Consider the following 19841-nt stretch of genomic DNA (forward strand, 5'->3'; position numbering starts at 1 on the left):
GAAGTGAACCAAGGGATCCCCATCCTGTTTTAACCTTGGTAGCCTAGCTATTATGGCCTGTAACTGAGGGGTGGTGAATGGGACCACGTAATCATTCTGTAACGGTCCTTGGTCGTCGTTTGGTGCGGGTGGGCCGTACCTCTGTTGCCGCAGAGGACACATTGGTCTCGGTTGCACCTCTGGCGCCGTTGGGACTACCCTAACATGGGCTTCCTCCTCCTGTACTGGTGGAGGTTCCTGCCCTTCCCATTCAACCCGCCGTTTGCCTAGCGCCATAAGGCAGACCAGCCTCGGGCTCCTGACAAAGCTTGGGTCAAGTTCTTAATTCTTTCCTCGCAAGGACTGCGGTCAGAATCCTCGTAGCCACTACTCCTAGCTACCTTGTATGCGACCTTAATGTCCCTTAACTGGCTTTCTAGCCCTTCACCTTTCGCTGTTAACCTGCTATTTTCTTCTCTTAACACATGCTCATTGCACTTGGCTTCCGTGACCTGGCATCGGAGGTACTCCCCAACATTATGGGAAGATTCATTCAATGCTCGCCTCTCCTGCGCCTCTCGATGTAAGTCCTCCACTAACCTTTTACCCACTATCTCTCTAGCGTCAGACTGCTCTTCTGACACTTTGAGCCCCACTTTGAAGCATTTGACCTCATGCCGGAGCAGTCGGACTTGGCTTTGTAGGCACAAGAGCCAAACTGCCTTTTCCTTTGACGACTTATGCTTCACTCCCTGAGCACTCTGCAGCCCTATCCTGAGGGTGGTCAGAATGAACCATGTCCAGCACCCATTGCTGGGTCACGTTAATCTTTGTAAAAATGTTTGGGGCTATCCTATCCTCCATACCGGATCTTTTACTTTCCACACTGGTCATTCTCACAGATATATCCGTAACCTTTCTGGTCCCTTTGTGGTTGCCAGATCTGTAAATAAATAAATAGATAAATAATAGAGGGAAGATAGACTGAGAGTAAACTAGCAAAAAATATTAAAACAGATAGAGTTTCTATAGATATATAAAAAGGAAGAGTGTGGCTAAAGTAAACATTGGTCCCTTAGAGGATGAGACTAGGGAATTAATAATGGGGAACAGGAAAATGGCAGAGACTTTGAAGAAATATTTTGTATCGGTCTTCACGATAGAAGACACTAAAAAATCTCAATAATAATCAAGGGGCTATAAGGAGGGAGGGACAAAACAATCACTATCACTGTTAAAAATGCAGTGAGTATCGATATACTCTCTGTGTAGTCACTGTATAGTTGCATAAGATGGAGACTTGTTTACCTGATGTACTTTCAAAAAGGTTTACACTGTGTATATACATGCTGGCACCACTAGAGGGTGCAAGTGGCGGAGACCAGGGTTTCCTGCTCTGGTGACGGGCTGTATAAAAGGGAAGCCACCATGCAGCTGCCTCACTCTGGAATTACGAATAAAGGACCAAGGTCACTACAGTTTGAGTACAACACATTGCCTCATTCATAGATACAGAACAAACATAATAATTGGCGACGACAATTCGGAATTTCACGCAATATTATGGCTACCTTTGGCACACTAAAAGACTTCGCAGAGGGTGATGATTGGGATGTCTTCACGGAAAGGCTCGAGCAATATTTCGTGGCAAACGACCTGTCAGGGGAGACTGACACATCGGCGGAGAAGCGCAAGGCAATACTGCAGACCAGTTGTGGGTCCGAGGTCTACCGCCTCGTCACGGACTTGATGGCACCCACAAAGGCCAAGGATAAGACATATGATGAGCTGACTGAACTAATTTGCGACCAACTAAAACCAAAACAGAGCATCCTCACGGCCAGGTACAGATTCAACACTCACCACAGACCTGAGGGCCAGGAGATTGCAAAATATGCTACCGACCTCAGGATACTTGCAGCACTGTGATTTTGGCACGCACCTCAACGAAGCATTGCGAGACATCTTTGTTACAGGAATTGGCCACGAGGGCCTCCTTCACACCACAGTCAACCTGCAGAAGGCCATCAGCATCAGTCAGACGTTCATGACCTCGACCTACAACACCAAGCAAATTATTCATCCTGTGGGCTCAAACCCAGCAAGTACTTTACCCAGAATGGTGCCTTTCACAGGCAAGACTGTAGAACGTGGCTCTGCCCAGGTCAGAGAGCATAGACCTCAGGGTTCCAGAATTCAGAGTCTGCCGAGGGGTGTTAATCGAGTAGCACCATGCTGGCATTGCGGAATAAATTATAGGGTTCACCAGTGTTGGTTTGCTGAGTTTGCAAAGCCGGTAACACGAAGGGCCACCTCCAGCATATGTGCAAAAGAAATACGACTCACTGTCTAGCAGAGGAGTCGGTAGATTACTTTGAATCCAGTGGAGAGTAGGATGATTTGGCCAGAGAGGCAGCTCAGCCCCAAAAAGAAGTGTATGAAGTGTATACCTGCACCACCGATTGCCCTCCAGTGAAGATGGAAGTCGAGATAAGCGGCGTTCCAGTCTTCATGGAAGTAGACATGGGAGCGAGCCAGTCAGTGATGAGCCAGGATGCCTTTGAGAGGCTATGGAATGAAAAACGACCCGAGCTGGTTCCAGTACAGGAAAAGTTGCGCACCTACACCAACGAGCTGATCCCAGTCCTTGATAATGCGGATGTAAGTGTAATCCATAATGGCGTGGTGCACAAGTTACCTCTGTGGATTGTTGCAGGTGATGGTCCAACGCTAGTCGGAAGAAGGTGGATGTGGAAGATCCAGTGGAAATGGGAAGACCTCTTCACCCCAACAATCGATGTCCGCCATGTTCAGAGGCAGAGTAAAACCTCACCTTCACTTCGGCCAGGCACCAGAGAACAGACCAGCAGAGCACCTGAGGCACAGACCGCCCATCACGACTGCGTGGCAATGATCCAACCGGAACAACCTAAAAGTACCTTCCTGGCTCCAGGAGCAGGACTCCTGGGGAGAAAGATCGAATTCACAGACACTCTTCCAGCTTTTGTGGCAGAATCGCAGGAGAGAAGGATCAAGGCAGTCGACCTCGAGGACAGAGGCAAGATGGCTTCCCTGCTGCAACGAGGTGCAGCATAGCTGGAAAAAAAGATAGCCACGGCCAGATCACGAGGTGCAACGCTGAGGGACCAACATGTGGTGTCTAACAAAGGATTTGATTGGGGTAAAGCCAGCAGGGTTCTCTTAAAGGAGACCTGCAACCAACTGAACTTAGAGACATTGTATGCATGGCAATCAATGTAACGAACCGATTAAGAATGTAAAGATCAAAATGTTGTTGCGAGATGTCGGGAATAGTGTGTCCCCAAAAGCAAGCGAGTGAATTCGGGAGGGTAAAGGCGCTGATCCTGATACCCTGCCCCAGATCTTATCCTATGCTGCAGACACCCGATGGCACTATTTGCCACGGACCTGGAAACGAAAATGGCGCCAATACGCGCAGTCGGCTGCCGTTGCCCACCACCCGGGTGGAGACGGCGCAGCCCCCAGACCCAGTCGCTACCTCGGCCATGTCCAGGAGCGAAAGGTCAGAACCAACGAGTTCCCCAAACGGGACCTGGAACAGCCAGGGTCTCAACACCGTTAGAGAGCAGGCAGAAGATTCTGCAGCTCTCAAAGGAGGACAAGGAGGCCTCACACATCTGTGGCTCTGCCCACCACTAGGCAACGGCAAAGGCCCTGAGTCTTGGCAAGGTGAGCAAACCAAGCCCACTCTGCTAGCAGGGGGCGCAGCGCCGCCATCAGACGACTGGGACCCTGTTCGGTTGCTCTGGAACTAACGTCCTCGCATACCTGTACTGCTACCTCAGTACTGACCATGACTGAACCATGAATGCAATCTACCCAATCCAGGAGCACGACCGTAAAATGTAACGAATGTCAGTCACTGAACCAAGGTGTCACGATACAAATTTTATTCTTCCTTTCTTTCTACTTGCACTGTGTCTGATCCTGTATGTTAATGTAACGGGCCAGCTGCATGATTTCGTTGTGGGGGGTGGGTGGGGGGGGAAATGGATGTATGTAGCCATGGACACACACATGGATCATACCCAGAACTCACTGGCATCTCCACTGCATCATCGAACCATCCAAACTGGTAACCACTACCCAATGTTGTGGCAAAAGGACTTGGGGGTTAACAGGGAGAGAGCCAAGCCAAAGCACTGCCAAGGTGCATGTGCTATTGGCACTTAAGTCTGGGGAGAGCTAAGCCAGAGCACATAGTGCAAAGGTAATTGGCACAAAGGACTTGGGGGAGAGTGATGTTATATATGCAGACTATAGATATACTCTCTCTGTAGTCACTGTATTGTTGCATAAGATGGAGACTTGTTGACCTTATATACTATCAATTAGGTTTACACTGTGTATATACTATGCTGGCACCACTAGAGGGTGCAACTGATGGAGACTGGGGTTTCCTGCCCTGGTGGCAGAGACTGTATAAAAGGGGAGCCACCATGCGGCTGCCTCACTCTGGAGTTACAAATAAAGGACCAAGATCACTACAGTTTGAGCACAACACATTGCCTCGTGGAGTCATTCATAGGTATGTTACAGATATAATCAGGAAAGAAAAAGTACTCGGTAAAATAATGGGACTAAAGTTGAACAAGTCTCCTGGACCTCTGGTGCAGCTCCGGTCACCACAGTACAGGAAAGATGTGATTGCACTGGAAAGGGTGCAGAGAAGATTTACAAGAATGTTGCCTGGTTTGGAGAACTTTGGCTATGAGGAAAGATTGGAGATGCTGGGTCTGTTTTCTTTGGGAGGTTTAGGAGAGACCTGATTGACGTGTATAAAATTATGAGGGGCCTGGATAGAGTGGATCGGAAGGACCTGTTTTCCTTAGCAGAGGGGGGTCAACAACCAGGGGACATAGATTTAAACTAATTGAGGGGAGGTTTAGAGGGGATATGAGGGGAAATTTCTTCACCCAGAGAGTGGTGGGGTCTGGAACTCACTGCCTGAAAGGGTGGTAGAGGCAGAAAGCCTCACCACATTTAAAAGATACTTGGATGTGCACTTAAAATGCCATAACCTACAGGGCTACGGACCAAGAGCTGGAAAGTGGGATTAGGCTGGATAGCTCTTGGTTGGCCGGCACGGACACGATGGGCTGAAATGGCCTCCTCCCTTGCTGCATACTTCTCTGATGCTATAACCTAGTGGCTTGCATCCTAGGGTCTTAAAAGAAGTGGCTGCAGAGATAGTGGATACATTGGTTGTAATCTACCAAAATTCCCTGGATTCTGGAGAGGTCCCAGCGGATTGGAAAACCATAAATATAACACCTCTATTTTTAAAAAAAGGAGGTAGTCAGAAAGCAGAAAATTATAGACCAATTAACCGAACATCTGTCATTGGAAAAATGCTGGACTCCATTATTAAGGAAACCGTAGCAGGACATTTGGAAAAGCATAATAGTCAAACAGATTCAGTATGGTTTTATGAAAGGGAAATCATTTTTGATAAATTTGCTGGAGTTCTTTGAGGATGTAACGAGCAGGGTGGATAAAGGGGAATCAGTGGATGTGGTGTATTTGGATTCCCAGAAGGCATTCGATATGGTGCCACATAAAAGGTTATTGCACAAGATAAAAGCCACAGGGTTGGAGGTAATACATTAGCATGGATAGAGGATTGGCTAACTAACAGAAAACAGAGAGTCAGAATAAATGGGTAATTTTCTGGTTGGCTAACGAGTGGGGTGCCACAGGGATTGGTGCTGGGGCCTCAACTATTTACAATCTATATTAATGACTTGGATGAAGGGACCGAGTGTAATGTAGCCAAGTTTGCTGATGATACAAAGATGGGTGGGAAAGCAACTTTGGAGGAGGACACAAAAAATCTGCAAAGGGATATAAATAGGTTAAGTGAGTGGGCAAACATTTGGCAGATGGAATATAATGTGGGAAAGTGTGAGGTTATCCACTTTGGCAGGAAAAATAAAAAAGAAAATTATTATTTAAATGGAGAGAAATTAGAAAATGCTGCACTACAGAGGTACCTGGGGGTCCTTGTGCATGAAACATAAAAAGTTAGTATGCAGCAAGTAATCAGGAAGACAAATGGAATGTTCCCCTTTATTGCAAAGGGGATGGAGCATAAAAGCAGAGAAGTCCTGCTACAACTGTACAGGGTATTGGTGAGGCCACACCTAGAGTACTGCATACAGTTTTGGTCTCCTTATTTAAGGAAGGATATACTTGCATTGGGCGCAGTTCAGAGAAGGTTCACTAGGTTGATTTCTGAGATAAAGGGGTTGACTTATGAGGTTGGGCCTATACTCATTGGAGTTTAGAAGAATGAGAGTTGATCTTATTGAAACATACAAGATACTGAGGGGGCTCACGAAGATAGATACAGAGAGGATGTTTTCCCCTCTTGGGGAATCTAGAACTAGGGGGCATAGTTTCAGAATAAGGAGTCGCTCATTTAAAACTGAGATGAGGAGGAAGCAAATCTAATTCAGTTGTTTTCAATCTTGTTTGAATTGAGTCCAAAAACATGCCTGCATGATCGCTCTCACACTTTATCCTGCCTTGCTCTTTTATCTTCCACCACCTTCTCATCTCAGCAGGTCTGTGAATTCAGGCAGACAGATCTGATCGGCTGGGTAGGCTGGGAACACTCGGGCTGAGTGAGCAAGTGAACTAAAACTACTGCTGGGCAAGCAAGTGAACATAGAAGCACTGGGGCTGACTGAGCAAACATATAAGTTTTTAATTACTCTGGGTGGTTGAGCCAGGTGGCAGGCCAGAAGACATTTTAGGCAGGTGCACAGGAGACCTTTACAGCATGGTTGACTGCAGACCACTTTGAGTAGTTTTGAAATTCACCCACACCCCACCACACCTCTCATTCTCCCAGAGCAGGATTTCTCCTGGTCTATGTCGGTACTATGTGGTTGCATGATTCTTTCGAGTGATAACCTGAAGGTATAGATATGGGCAACGTGGCACTGTTCTCAATTGTTGATCAGGTTTAATAAGAATGCAGAGGAGCCCAGAGACTCCTAAGAAAATCTGAGGCCGATACAGTGGGAGTAAAAAGAAACCATTCAACAAGCCATAAGGTATGATGAGCAATTTTGAGGGCTGGGGTGGGCGAGGCCAGGGGTTGGGAAGAATTTGTTTCTGGAGCAGTCTCTTTAATAAACATAAATCATCATCATAGGTGGTCCCTCGAATGAGGATGACTTGCTTCCACATGAGTTCACAGATGTTTCAATGAAGGACCCAATGTTCTAGTCCTGTACTCCAATTGAGGGGGTGAAAGATACCTGTGTGTGGATTTTTTTAATGTGTAGTGACTGTTGCACATCAGTCACCACACGGGCTTGACAGAGCTAGGTCTTTATCCAGTGGCAAAGATTAACCAGGACAACTGAAGACCTGCTCTGCTGCATAGACTTCATGCACACACATATCGCAGTGTGGGCAGGACTGTGCTGTCCTTGGCCCTCGACTCTTCAGGGCCCCATACCCTCATTCGCCACACCTCCGCCACGATTTCTTGCTGTTCCTCCACCACAAACATTCACCGCACCTCCGGCAAGATCCTTCACGGCTCCTCCGCCCCAAAAACATTCGCCGAGCCTCCGTCACAATCCCTCATTGCTCCTCCACCCCGATCACTCGTCGCAAGTCTGCCACGACCTTCCCGCTCCTCTGCTTTACCAGGGCCCAACCGATGCTCCTGCCCACACTCCAAATGACAACCTGGGTCCTGATGATGTCACCCAGTTGCCCACCTCAAAACCGTCGCACATTTGGAGCGACTCGCGCTGGAAGCTGCAGTGGCACACTCCAGCTCTTTTTATAGCCCTGACTTGCGGTGGTGCTCTCTCGCAGGTCGGGGTGGCCCAATAAACATAAAATGACATAATTAAACACCCAATTAAAAGAGGTATCATTTACATATACTAAAGTACATATTTTATTGTTTTCATATTTTATAAAAAAAAACTATTGCCTCTTCGATGTTCAGCCTTTAATCATAATAGGGCATGGGAGAGGGAATGAGGATTACAGATAGCAAGTCCTGGCAAGCGGGCTACATTAGTGTTCATAGGACAGGTATGGGATCATTATTGTGCATTCTGGAGCCAAAATGAAGAGGATAGCTCTTGCCATGATTGACAGGTACTGTAGGTACTTGGCATGTTTGACATGGATTGCACACAATCTGGAGGAATTAAGGCATTTGCTGGGTGACAAACACAGAAAAGCCTATCCAATAATTCAATCTCTAGCCAAGTTTGCAAAATTGAGCTTCAACCTCCCAACTTGAGACTGGGATTCACCATACTGACAATTTTGAATAAAACTAGGCGCATTATTCAGAATCATTTTAGCTTATTTTGAGTTTTGTCTATTATAAATGTTCCATTTTAGATGAGGAAAATATAAACCAACTTTGCGCACATTTTTGGAGCAATTTGATCGGTTGCTTTCAACCACTGGCCAATTTATACTTGTCAGTTCAGGATTGGTGGCTTTCAAAATATTGTGAGCAATTTGATTTCTCCATTTCTGTTGCTTGCTTATTCCTCTTTGGTAGAGACAAGCAGGCAGAGTAAGCACAAGGGTTACACAGGCTTCCCTATAGAAACTAGGTGCAGGAGTAGGCCATTCGGCCCTTCGAGCCTGCACCGCCATTCAATGAGTTCATGGCTGAACATGCAACTTCAGTACCCCATTCCTGCTTTCTCGCCATACCCCTTGATCCCCTAGTAGTAAGGACTTCATCTAACACCCTTTTGAATATATTTAGTGAATTGGCCTCAACAACTTTCTGTGGTCGAGAATTCCACAGGTTCACCACTCTCTGGGTGAAGAAGTTTCTCCTTATCTCGGTCCTAAATGGCTTACCCCTTATCCTTAGACTGTGACCCCTGCTTCTGGACTTCCCCAACATTGGGAATATTCTTCCTGCATCTAACCTATCTAAACCCGTCAGAATTTTAAATGTTTCTATGAGATCCCCTCTCATTCTTCTGAACTCCAGTGAATACAAGCCCAGATGATCCAGTCTTTCTTGATATGTCAGTCCCGTTATCCTGGTGAACCTTCGCTGTACTCCCTCAATAGCAAGAATGTCCTTCCTCAAGTTAGGAGACCAAAACTGTACACACTACGCCAGGTGTGGCCTCACCAAGGCCCTGTACAACTGTAGTAATACCTCCCTGCCCCTGTACTCAAATCCCCTCGCCATAAAGGCTAACATGCCATTTGCTTTCTTAACCGCCTGCTGTACCTGCATGCCAACTTTCAATAACTGATGTACCATGACACCCAGGTCTCATTACACCTCCCCTTTTCCTAATCTGTCACCATTCAGATAATAGTCTGTGTCTTTGTTTTTACCACCAAAGTGGATAACCTCACATTTATCCACATTATACTTCACCTGCCATGCATTTGCCCACTCGTGGTGTAGGATGCCATTGATTGCACACATATTGCCTTGTGTGAGCCTCATGTGAACTCTGCCATTTTCATGAACCGAAAGGGATTCCACTCCCTCAATATGCTGCTGGTGTGCGACCAGAGGCAGCATCTTATGTAGGTGAATGCTCGTTATCCTGGCAGCAGTCACGATTCCTTCATTCTGCCGGTAGTCCTCTGCCACCTGCATTTGAACAACCTCGACAATTCAAAGGCTGGTTACTGGGCGACAAAGGTTATCCCCTCATGACATGACTTGGCTCATGACTCCAGTCATGCATATATGCACAGCATGCCTATGATGAGAACCATGCTGCCACAAAGAACATTATAGAGCACTTCATCGGCATCCTCAAGCCACACTTCTGCTGCCTAGACCGCTCTGCAGGAGTCCTGCAGGACTCAGCAAAAGTGGGTATCAAGATTTGTGATGGTATGCTGCCTGCTGCACAACCTGGCCATTATGAGGGGACAGCCCTTGACACCACCTGTCAGGCGAGAAGCTGAGGAAGAGGAGGAGGAAGTGGAGGGACGGGAAGAGGAAGGGAGGCTACAACATAGATGGTCCCTTTCTGCCCAGACTCTCTGTGATGAAATAATTAATGGCCATACCAAAACCTCAACCACAACTCCCCATTCACCAATACTCCCACACTACTTACCTTTCCATCGACCTCTTGCTGACAACACAAAAATAAAAACCACCTAAATTGCACATTTCAGTCCAAATTTATAAGTTCAATCATGACATATTAATCACCCTTGTGCATTCGCTTTGTGTCTTTGCCTTTCCAAGTGCTCCTACGAGGTGTTTCCCAGTGGCTGCAGCATGTGGTGGAAGGATGCTGACCTTCAAATTAAAAGACTGAAGATGGCCTTGGAGAGCAAGCTCGAGCAGCTCTAGGATAGAAGGCTCAGTTGCAGACTGCACCATCTCGGCCTGGGCTCCAACAGTCTGGCCTGCCTGGCTGACCGGCAACAACAAGGGCAGCGGCAGGAGTAGGAACAGGAATGCTTGAGCAAGAGAGGTTTGTGCTCCATGGAGCCACTGAAAGAGGCAGCACCTCAGCATTCCTACTGATCTGTTGGCGAGCAGACCGATGGACTGCTGTGACGTCCTGGAATCCCTTTGAACAGTGTTATCCAGAGCCATGGTGACAGCAGTCTGATCTTGCACTACAGAACTTGGATTAATGATAGAAACTGTTCGTGCTGTAATAGAAGCTGTGATATCGGCCAACAGATACTCCATCATGGTGGGTTCCACAGGTGTGCTGATGCAGGTGACCACCCGTTCCATCTTGTTAAAGATGGGTTGCAAGCTCTGTGCAAAGCCCCATTCCAAGTTCTGCGCTAAACCCTGTGGCAAGTTGGTGCTGGACTCCTCCATGCTTCTTGACATTGTGCATAGGCTTTCAGGCAGGCTCTCCAGTGCACCAAGCATTTGGCTGTGTACTCTCATCAGCCGCCTTCTGCAACCTGGCCCATCAATGGCCTCATCTGACTCCTCCTCAGCAGAACTAATGTGCAAGCTTGTCCTCTGGTGAACTGGCACCTGCATAATAGTGCCTGGTGTCTTTCCATGTGCAGATCTCTCCTCTATCTTAGCCTCTAAAATATAAACAATGTCAGTGTCTGAGCCATTGGCTGCAAGTATAAGATCGAGTGACATTGAGTCCTTTCATTTTCACTTTCTTCTTCCTCTTCCTCTTACTGGGAAGGTTTCAGTTCTTGGATATCTAAAATGAAAAAGAGACAAGGGTTGGGTTGTGGTGACAGGAGAGGAGAAAGTAAGAAGTGTGTTTTTACACCATCTGCAGCTTACAATATTCCAACAGTGGATAGTCAAGGGGCTACACCGGGGGGAGGAACTTCACAGAATCACAATCAATAAGGAGGTGGTACTCAGTAAGATAATGGGACTAAAGGCAGATAAATCCCCTCGACCTGATGGCTTGCATCCTAGGGTCTTAAGAGAAGTAATGGCAGGGAATGCGGATGCATTCGTTGTAATTTACCAAAATTCCCTGGATTCAGGGGAGGTCCCAGCAGATTGGAAAACTGCAAATGTAAATGCCCCTATTTAAAAAAGGAGGCAGACAAAAAGCAGGAAACTACATACCAGTTAGCCTAACATCTGTGGTAGGGAAAATATTGGAGTCCATTATTAAAGAAGCAGTAGCAGGACATTTAGATAAGCAAAATTCGGTCAGGCAGAGTCAGCATGGATTTATGAAGGGGAAGTCATGTTTGACAAATTTGTTGGAATTCTTTGAGGATGTAATGAACAGGGTGGATAAAGGGGAACCAGTGGATGTGATGTATTTGGACTTCAAGAAGGCATTTGACAAGGTGCCACATAAAAGGTTACTGCACAAGATAAAAGGGGGTAATATATTAGCATGGATAGAGGATTGGCTAACTAATAGAGAACAGAGAGTCGGGATAAATGGTTCATTCTCTGGTTGGCAACCAGTAACTAGTGGGGTGCCGCAGGGATCAGTCCTGGGACCCCAACTATTTACAATCTACATTAACGACTTGGAAGAAGGGACTGAGTGTAATGTAGCCAAGTTTGCTGATGATACAAAGTTGGGAGGAAAAGCAATGTGTGAGGAGGACACACAAAATCTGCAAAAGGACATAGACAGGCTAAGTGAGTGGGCAAAAATTTGGCGCTTGGAGTATAATGTTGGAAAGTGTGAGGTCATGCACTTTGGCAGAAAAAATCAAAGAGCAAGTTATTATTTAAATGGAGAATGATTGCAAAGTGCTGCAGTACAGCGGGACCTGGGGGTACTTGTGCATGAAACACAAAAAGGATAGTATGCAGGTACAGCAAGTGATCAGAAAGGCCAATGGTATCGTGACCTTTATTGCAAAGGGGATGGAGTATAAAAGCAAGGAAGTCTTGCTACACCTATACAAGGTATTGGTGAGGCCACACCTGGAATACTGCGTGCTGTTTTAGTTTCCATATTTACGAAAGGATATACTTGCTTTGGAGGCAGTTCAGAGAAGGTTCACTAGGTTGATTCCGGGGATGAGGGGGCTTGACAAGGTGGATGCGGAGAGGATGTTTCCATTGATGGGGGAGAGTAGAACTAGAGGGCATGACTTTAGAATAAGGGGCCGCCATTTAAAACAGAGATGACGAATTTCTTCTCTCAGTGGGTTGTAAATCTGTGGAACTCGCTGCCTCAGAGAGCTGTGGAAGCTGGAACATTGAATAAATTTAAGACAGAAATAGACAGTTTCTTAAAAGATAGGGGGATAAAGGGTTATGGGGAGCGAGTTGGGAAGTGGAGCTGAGTCCATGATTAGATCAGCCATAATCTTATTGAATGGCGGAGCAGGCTCGAGGGGCCTATGGCTTACTCCTGCTCCTATTTCTTATGTTCTTATGAGTCAGAAGAGATTGTGGAGTGAGGGTCAGATGAGATGAGAGAAGGAGGATTCGGTATGCAGATACCCTCATCATCGATCGGTCCATCCCCACCAGTGGTCATGGCCTCAATGATGGCCTTGCCCATGATGGCCAGCACTGTCTCCTCCATGGGATTTAAAACATGCAGGTGTGCTTGTCCTCCTCCAGTTCTTTCCTGCTGCCTATTATGCGCCACCTTCTCCTGCAAGAAATAGGGAGGTGTGTCTTTGAGTGTCCTGCAGTATGTTTGGGTGATGTGGTTGTCCTGGTTGAATCGCTGCCATGTGTGTGAGCTGAGTTGTGGGTGCAAAGCTTACAACAGTGCTAAGAGTGTGATGGTGAGGTAAAGCATATGAATTGAAAGGTTGAGTAATGATTGATAGAGATTGTTGGTTGGTGGGTGTGTCATGAATTAAGCAGTGGATGAGGCTGGCAAGTGGTGCAGTTGGTAAGATATGCCATTTGAAGATAAATTCACTCACTTGACAACTTGTGTCAGATCATTAAGTCTTCCTGCTTGCATCCATGTTCTGGCATTGACCTCCACCGCTACTTCTTTCTACTGCCTCCTGAGCATGTGTGGAGAGCATCCTGTAGATATAGGATATCTCTCCTCCTTTTCATCTCCTGCACCAAGACCTCCAGTGCATTGTCAGAAATCCTTGATGCTTGCTCTCATACGTTCAGCCATTGCTCAACATATCACAGCCCAGGTTGACTTTTGAAAAAACTCCCACCACTTCTTTCAGCCACAGTACACCTCCCCTTTGAGGGGTGCAGGCTGCTTTTAAGTAGCGCTAGCCATTCGTAATATGAGGCCCCCTGCTGATGCATACAGCCAATGAACAGCTGGTAATGCTGACTGCACGCATTAATCATTTAACCAGCAGGCAGCATGCCTGTTTTCGGGGGTTAGCCAATTTAACATCCATACTCATTGGGCTACAGTTTCCTCTCAAATTTCCCATTTACCACCCAGTTACCGACTGTTTTCATAAAAAATGGAAGTTACCGCCCGCGATTAGTGCTGCCAATAAGTTAGGCCTACCATTACCACCAGTGTTGCTGCAAAGCGTCCGCCCACTTTGGAGATCAAAAAAAGTCGGAAAATTCCCTCCCAGCTCTAAATTTCATTAAAATCTGTTTTTTAAGGCCCAGTGCCACCCATTAACGCTGCGCTGGATCCCGCCCATTTCTGGAATACTTACCTGACTTGGGCCCAGCCTTATCACTCCCTCCATTTTACTTGCAGCTTCACAGTGGCCCAGAATATGGTGGATAATGAAGAAAATCCATTTTTCATGCAAATGTAATATGTGCTGTACATATTAACAGATGTGAGGTTTCAACAACCAATACTGTACTGAAGTGATTCTATCCAGAAAATGTATCATTTGAATGTGATTGGGATAATTGGGAGTACCTTTTCTTAGTTGGCTTTGGGCTGGCATATATGCTGAACTTCTGCTATAAATTGGTTCTGTGTTTGCTGATTGACACTTAATCTGCAAGCATTGTATTAGGACGTCTATCAAAGATTGTGACGTGTAAAAGTTCTCCTATTCAAACGGGTATTCAAAGAGGCTCATTGCCTCAGATACACACCAGGCACTAAATTAACTTGCAGTACAGGATTACAGAAAGAAAGGGGCTCACTGTCTTACACGGAGGGGGAAGGGGTTGTGTCCACGCAATGGGGCCTCATCCAAGTCACTGTATGTACATAACGACCTGAGGGGGGTGGGGCGGAGCGGAGGGACAAAGGAGTCAGTCAGTGGGTGTACAAGAAGACCTGAAGTGGGTAGGGAGAAGGGAGTCAGTCAGTGGGTGTACAAGGAGACCTGAGGGGGAGGGGGGGGGTGAGAAGGGAGGCACTCACTAGGTGTACATGCAAGTAACCATTGTTTACGTGGCTTGACATTGTGGTCGTGGGGCTATTCAACTGTAGCAGGCATCATGACTGTAATCTATGCACTTGTGAGAATGCTCACAGGTTGGTAGAGCTGTTGCATTGTGAGTGGCTTACCCAGTTATGTGATGTTCACAAGACTCAAGAAAACTCCAGTCAGTTGGGTCTAGGTCATCCAAGATGAGGTATGAGTTTACAAGGGACACTGTCAATCACACATTAAAGTTGTCTTTCCTAAAAGTTGTAAAATGGGAGATATTTTCCCCTTCTCAGAAGTGAGTGAGACACAGGACAATAATGGTTTAGTTGAATAAAATTTTTCTAAAAGTAGTAATATTTTTGAACGTTAACAATGTAATAAAAAAAAGCACATTTTTGATGAATAAAAATTGCATTATTGATGGCCTCTGTATCGGAGTCCATGGGTCTGATGCGTCCGCCGCAATCTTTCTCCCCAGAAATTCGACCTCTGGCGCCAGGAAAACACACTTGGCGCGATTCAGCCTGAGTCCCCCTCTGATCAAATCGCTTGAGAACCTCTTCCAGGTTGTGCAAGTGTTCGGTGGTGTTGCGGCCAGTGATCAAGATGTCGTCTTGGAACACCACGGTGCGCAGAACTGATTTCAGCAGACTCTCCATGTTCCTCTGGAAGATGGCCGCCGCCGAACGAAGCCCAAAGGGGCATCACGTCAATTTTTTCGAAGGTTCAGCCAGCTCCTGTGTCATGTGTTAGATCCAGCTTGGTGAACGACTTAGAAACATAGAATCTAGGTGCAGGAGTAGGCCATTCCGCCCTTCAAGCCCGCATCGTCATTCAATGAGTTCATGGCTGAACATGCAACTTCAGTACCCCATTCCTGCTTTCTCGCCATCCCCCTTGATCCCCTAGTAGTAAGGACTACATCTAACTCCTTTTTGAATATATTTAGTGAATTGGCCTCAACAACTTCCTGTGGTAGAGAATTCCACAGGTTGACCACTCTCTGGGTGAAGAGGTTTCTCCTCGTCTCGGTCCTAAATGGCTTCCCCCTTATCCTTATACTGTGACCCCTGGTTCTGGACTTCCCCAACATTGGGAACATTCTTCCTGCATCTAACCTGTCTAAACCTGTCAGAATTTTAAACGTTTCTATGAGATCCCCTCTCATTCTTCTGAACTCCAGTGAATACAAGCCCAGTTGATCCAGTCTTTCTTGAAAGGTCAATCCCGCCATCCCGGGAATCAGTCTGGTGAACCTTCGCTGCACTCCCTCAATAGCAAGAATGTCCTTCCTCAAGTTAGGAGACCAAAACTGTACACAATACTCCAGGTGTGGCCTCACTAAGGCCCTGTACAACTGTAGTAACCCCTCCCTCCCCCTGCTAGCTTTGCAAACAGGTCATCCGCTTTGGGTAGTGTGTACTAGTCCTGTAACGAGACTCGGTTGATCGGTACCTTGTAGTCCCCGCAGATTCTGACCGTCCCATCGCTCTTCAACACCGGAACAATTGGATTGGCCCACTCGTTGAACTTGACTGGTGATATGATCCCCTCTCGTTGAAGTCTGTCCAGCTCAATCTCGACTTTGCCTCGAATCATGTATGGACCCACTTGGGCCTTGTGATGAACGGGTCGTGCATCAGGGACTAGATGGATCTGCAGTTTGGCGCCTGTGAAGTTGCCGATGCCTGGCTCGAATAACGACGGGAATTTGTTTAGCACTTGGGCGCACGAGACGTCATCCTCCGAAGACAGTGCTTTGATGTTGTCCCAGTTCCATCGGATCTTTCCTAGCCAGCTTCTGCCGAACAGTGTTGGGCCATTGCCTGGTACAATCTATAGTGGTAAATCATGCACACCTCCATCGTACGATACCTTCACTGCTGCACTGCCAATGACTTGTATGAGCTCTTTGGTGTAAGTGCACCACTTGGCGTGGATCAAACTTAGTTTTGGCCTTTGTGCCTTGTTGCCCCACAGTTTCTCAAAAGCCTTCTGGCTCATAATTGACTGACTCACCTCCGTGTCCAATTCCATGGAACTTGAATGCTGTTTAATTTGACTTTTACCATTATCGGACGGCTTTTGGTGGTGAAGGTGTGTACCCCACTTCCTCTTCAGCCTCGGGTTGAGTTGCCTCTCTTACTCGTTTGGCATGATCTGCGCCGGATCGGTCATCTTCTGCCGACTCTGCCACATAGTGAGTCGCAGCAGGTCTGCACATTCGCTGGAGGTGCCCCATTGTTCCACAGCCCTTGCACACGTAGTGCTTGAATCGACATTGATGGGCTCAATGATTACCCCCACAGTGCTAATGGATTCGCATTCACGCCCCAAGGCAGACTCTGATTCATCCTAGGTCTGGCCTCTGCGGGCATGTAGGCCCTGCCATGTACAGTTCTGCCTGCTGAAGGCGTTATTTTATGCACAGTACTTGCCAGTGAGTTCCGATGCTGCAATGATATCTGTTTAGTGTTATCGTTCGTGGACATAAAAGCCTGGGCTATCGTGATGGCCTTGCTCAGATCTAGGGATTCGGCAGACAGCAGTTTGCGAAAAATGACCTCATGGCTGATTCCAAGCACGGAAAAGTCCCGCAACACTTCCCCCAAAAATCCAGCAAATACGCACGGTCCCGCAAGGCATCTTAGCTCGCCACGTCCTGGCCCTCGGAGCGATGGTGCATATAAAAGCGAGACCTGGCCATCAAGATGCTCTCCTTCGGTTTGAGGTGTTCCCAAACCAGCGTGGACAACTCTTCATATGTCTTGTCCGTTGGTTTCATCGGTGCTCGAAGATTTTTGATGAGGCCATTAATACGTAGACCCGCAAACGGTGAGGAGAATCGCCCTGTGCTTGATCGAGGTTTCTGCCTTTTCCAGCTCGTTGGCCATGAAATACTAGTCAAGACGCTCAACGAAGGCTTCCCAATCATCACCCTGAACAAATCTCTCAAGAATAAAAATGGCAGCCATAACTGTGTGAAAGTTTGTGATCTGTTACTCGTTGCCAATTGTTATATTTAGAATAACTCCACAAGACTGTATACCTTAAGCTCAAACTGTTGTGATCTCGGTCTCTCTATTGTAACTCCAGAGTGAGGAGGCAGCATGGTAGACTGCTTGCCCAGGGTGTGCAGGTGACCCTTGGGTCTCCCACAGGTGCGCCCCCTGAAGGCAAGTCTTATACATTGGTAATGTTTACATACATAACAGCCACCATGTCCAGGTTTGCATCTGCCTGTCGCACAGCGTTCCCACTTTGGCGGATTGGCCGCCATGGATTCACCACAGGGGTCGGTGTGCACTGTTGCAGTCCTCTTGGTCCCGCTTTCTCGGACTGGAATCCAAGAAAGTTGGATTCTGACGAGGAACCGGTGGCTGCAGGTAGAAACTGTTGTCTTTAATACTCTTATGAATGATTCCACGAGGTCTCGTATTGTACTTGAGCTGTTGTGATCTTAGTCCCATTTATTGTAACTCCAGAGTGAGGCACAAGCATAGTGGGCAGCCTTTTATACTGGGCCCTGCACACCTATGCAGGTGACCCTCAGATCTCCCACCGCAGTGCCCTCTGGTGGCACACCTTATGTGTCTGTACAGTTAGTATACATGGTCTACATACATGACATCGCTTCCCCCCAAGTCTTTAATGCAAATTGACTTGTACATTGACGGTGACATGGACTTTGCTCTTCCTGGTTGACCATTGGAGGGTCACTTCTAGCTTGGGTGGGTTGGTAGTGAGATTTGTTGCCAGTGGCGGTCACCGTGGTTTCTGGTTGTGAGTCCATGACTATTCCATTCTCCCCCCCCACCACCACCACTCCCCCCCCTCACCCCCACACAGCGATCATGCTAATGGCCCGTTACATGCAAGTTGTATTCAAGTTCATCACATGGGTTTTACATTTACATCTTGGTACATTTGTTGGGTGGATTACAGTTGCGTTTCTTTTTGTGTGGTACGTTTACATGATCAGTACAGGTATACCACTATAGGTGCACAAGGACAGTCTAGTTCCAGCATGGCTGGATGAGATCCGGGTCGTCTGGTGGCGGCGCAGTGTCCCATGCTAGTGGATCTGTGGGTGAGGTGAGCTAATTTACTCGAGTTGCCGGAGCTCAGGGCTCTTGCCGTTACTCCTAGTGTTGGACAGAGCCAAAGACAGCTGATGTGTTTGTGACCTCCCTGTCCTTTTCGTTTGCACAGTGTCGCTGCTGCTCCCTGGGAAGCGGTCTGAGCGAGTGAGCCTGTCGTCTAAGCGATGGTGGGGCTGCCTCGTCTTGTCTAGCGGTTCGCAGGGGACTGCTGACTCGTTTTCCTTGAGGGCACCGTTGTGAGTACTCTCTAGTTTGGGATTCTGGCTGGTCCAGGTCCCGTTCGGAGGAGCCGTTGCAGGTGACCCTTCACTCTTAGGCATTGCCGTGGTGGGCGACGGTAGCCGACTGTCAGCATAGGTGCAGTTTACTGTTTCAGGCCTGCGGCGGTTCTTGCCATCGGGTGCCTGGAATGTTAAACCTATCTGAGGCAGGGTATCGCTACCGGTGCCTCTGCTCTCCGGGAATCGTTTACTCTGCGGCTAGTCTACTTCTGTCAGCTGTGGGGACACTTTATGATACGTCGTTCTGGTCCCGGGGACGCAGGCTACAGCATTGGGTAGCCCGCTGGAGCTGTATACGACCGTTAGGTGTTCGCCCGCTACATTGGCTGATTGCAATTTGCACCCGACATCGCTCAACAACATTTTGCTCTTTACAGCTGGACTTTTACATTGGTTACCAATTTCAAGCAGTTCATTCAAAAATGCCAGGTTGCTGGCCTCCTTTAAAATGGCCTTACTACTTTTACCGCAATTGTCTTCCTTGCATGGAACCTCGTGTCGTTGCTCCATTAGCGCTACACCTCATGGTTTGGACACCATCTTTTCCCTGTCCATGATGTCGACTGCAGCGGTCTTCTTTCCCAGGGATTCTGCCACTGAAGCTGGGAAGGTGCCCTCGGATCCAACCTTCCTCCCGCGGAGTCCTGCCACTGAAACCGGGAAGGTGCGTTCGGGTCATCTTGAC

The 19841-nt window shown here is 47.4% G+C and overlaps 1 long non-coding RNA gene across 1 annotated transcript in view; it reads right to left on the reverse strand.

Annotated features, from left to right (window-relative positions):
* Nucleotides 1-844: 844 nt before the first annotated feature.
* LOC139274739 (uncharacterized) overlaps nt 845-19841 on the reverse strand; it is a 42915-nt gene continuing 23918 nt past the window's right edge. The window contains exon 3 of the long non-coding RNA XR_011595582.1: nt 845-922. This is a non-coding gene — a long non-coding RNA (uncharacterized lncRNA). The remainder of the gene's footprint in view (nt 923-19841) is intronic.

The sequence above is a fragment of the Pristiophorus japonicus genome, chromosome 10, assembly GCF_044704955.1.
Source record: "Pristiophorus japonicus isolate sPriJap1 chromosome 10, sPriJap1.hap1, whole genome shotgun sequence".
In the NCBI taxonomy this organism is placed as follows: domain Eukaryota; kingdom Metazoa; phylum Chordata; class Chondrichthyes; family Pristiophoridae; genus Pristiophorus; species Pristiophorus japonicus.